The following is a 2,886-nucleotide window of genomic DNA, read 5'->3' as shown; positions in this document are numbered from 1 at the left end:
TTTCCTTTTTGAAGTACTTGGTTTCCCCATAGGTTTGAGTCCGAGGACCATGCAATACCTTGGTTTTATCCAAAACTAAAGTTTTCTTTTTGATGTACTTGGTTTCCCCATAGGCTTGAGTTCGAGGACCATGCAATACCTTGGTTCTGTCAAAAACTTGAATTTTCTTTTTGATGTACTTGGTTTCCCCATAGTTTTGAGTCCGAGGACCATGCAATACCTTGGTTCTGTCCAAAACTTGGATTTTCTTTTTGATGTACTTGGTTTCTCCATAGGTTTGAGTCCGAGGACCATGCAATACCTTGGTTCTGTCCAAATTTTGGATTTTCTTTTTGATGTACTTGGTTTCCCCATAAGTTTGAGTCCGAGGACCATGCAATACCTTGGTTCTGTCCAAAACTTAGGTTTTCTTTTTGAAGTACTTGGTTTCCCCATAGGTTTGAGTCCGAGGACCATGCAAGACCTTGGTTCTGTCCAAGACTTAGGTTTTTTTTTTGAAGTACTTGGTTTCCCCATAGGTTTGAGTTCGAGGACCATGCAAAACCTTGGTTTTGTCCAAAACTTAGGTTTTCTTTTTGAAGTACTTGGTTTCCCCATAGGTTTGAGTCCGAGGACCATGCAAGACCTTGGTTCTGTCCAAAACTTAGGTTTTCTTTTTGAAGTACTTGGTTTCCCCATAGGTTTGAGTCCGAGGACCATGCAAGACCTTGGTTTTTTGACTCGAGGGTTAACCCCTGGACAAGGGTACGGGGCATTGACTTGATGTTGGAGGCCCCTAGGACTACCCGTGCTACTGGCACTTCGTAAGGTAGCCCTGAGTGGGAGCTGAGTTAGAACAACAACTGCTGGAAACGGTGGAGAGGCTTTCGCCTAGCTAGCCCCACAGCCAAAACTATTTCTTTCGAGGGACCCTTGTCGACGAGGGCCTGATCCCACCATGACTAACTGGCACCTGTGCTAACGCACAAGCCTTTCCACAGACGACACCAATTGTAAGGACTCGATTTGTAACTATCCCAAATTGATATTGGGTTCGCACGTTAAAGGCCTAAACAATAAAATTTGTAGAGCGTGGGCTGAAAGGCTAGGCCTAGGTCATCGAATAGTGGTTGGTTATGGCATTCATGGTAGTCGCATGAGTGTGAACTTAACATATCTAATAAGACTTTTCCCCCAGTACGGCCTTAGACCTCATCCGAGGGGCTTGGTGCTCTTATTCTTTCCTTTTTCAGGATTTCATGACCCGGGGGACGATATGTCCCCCACCCTCCGTAATTGCTTCTCTTTCCTTTTTATACTCGCCTTTTCCTTCATTCCTACGTCCACGTGTAGGTTCAACTTTCTAGGGCTGATACTTGTCCTATCAGCCCATACCCAAAGTGGTTGGGGGTGGTTGTAAAAGCTGGCAAGCATTTACCCTGTCAAGCGCAGAGTACTTAATTGCAGTAATGACAGTCTTTCCCTTGTCCTTTGTCGCCACACTGTTCAGGGGTCCTTTCCCTATCAATGCGGAGGTGTTTAGCTTTTCCATGAACTGTTCCTATATCGTATTTGCTCATTCTTCCAGGAGTGCTTTAGGATGCCGAGGACAGAATCGTCCTCAGCTATATCCCTAGGCCATTTGGTCTCTCATTGTATGTCCTCGGCTACGCCTCTTCTCGGTGCGTGCCTTGGGCCTTAGTATGAAGTGGGTCGGGCTTATCAGACTCTTAGGCCCCACAGTAGTAATGTATCACTTTTTTTAAACTCGAATTTATGAAACTCAAGTACCTTGTGATAAAACTATTTGCCTGTGTTTAAATAATGAGAAAAAAAAAATTAGATAAGTCAACAATTGTGGCCTCCCATCCCACGTGAGCTTGACAAAAGAAAGAAGAAAGAGACATCCATTAAAACAAACGGAGTGAGAGAGTTTATTATTATTTTTTTTTAGAGGGAGAGTTTCAACTTGTGACGTCCACTCTTAATTATTGCCCTTTATCATCTGACCAAGATATCAATTGGTTTTTTATGTAGACATGAATAAAACCCTAGATCTCTTATTCGATGATAAGATCTTTCAAGTTGAGCTAATTGGAAACCACATATATGTTACAAGTCTCATCATACTCTCTTTTTTTATTTTGGGTTTAGTGTCATAATTCTTCATTGATGGAAAGAAAAATTAATTTAATGAATAACAAAATACAATTTATAAACATTCTTATTCTTAAAAAACTTGTAGGAGAATAGATTGATAGGAAAAGCCATGAACGGTGAAGTTTTAGGCCCCTCCACCAACAACAAAATGGTTTCACCAACTACTAAAATATCAATATTTTTTCCAGTGGAAATTGGGCTTGAAATTATCTTATTTTTTGGTGCAATGAAGTGGGAGAAGTGAGAAAAAAGTAAAGTGTGGCAACTAGCAACTGATAATGGATTCATGATTTTTTTTTCTTGATGGAATCATGCATTCATGGTTATGTGGGTTGGTTTTTTATTTTTATTTTTGAATATTTGAACAAATGCTACTAATTCGAATAGACATCTCTTAGAAGTTGTGATTGGGATAATTGGGAATTGACTCCTAGTTCCGAAAAAAATTTTAAAAAAATAAAATAAGGATATGTGGCAGTGCCTTAATTTTAAAAATATAGATGAGAAGTTATAGTAATGGTTTTATATTAGGGGTATTTTATTTTTCTTCAAATTCAAAATAAAGAAAAGGAGATTTTAGAAGGGAAACAACAACAACAACATGAGAGTAGCAAATTAGGGATTAAGGAAGTGGAAAATTCAAAAAAAAAAAAAAAAAAAAAAAAAACAGGTAAGTTGTGTTGATAAAGTAAAAATAGAAGAAAGAAAAAAAGGTGAAATGTGGTGACCTTTATTTATTTGTTTTAT

This window comes from Quercus robur, chromosome 5 (genome assembly GCF_932294415.1).
Source record: "Quercus robur chromosome 5, dhQueRobu3.1, whole genome shotgun sequence".
NCBI classification, from domain to species: domain Eukaryota; kingdom Viridiplantae; phylum Streptophyta; class Magnoliopsida; order Fagales; family Fagaceae; genus Quercus; species Quercus robur.
This window is presented reverse-complemented; position numbering follows the sequence as displayed.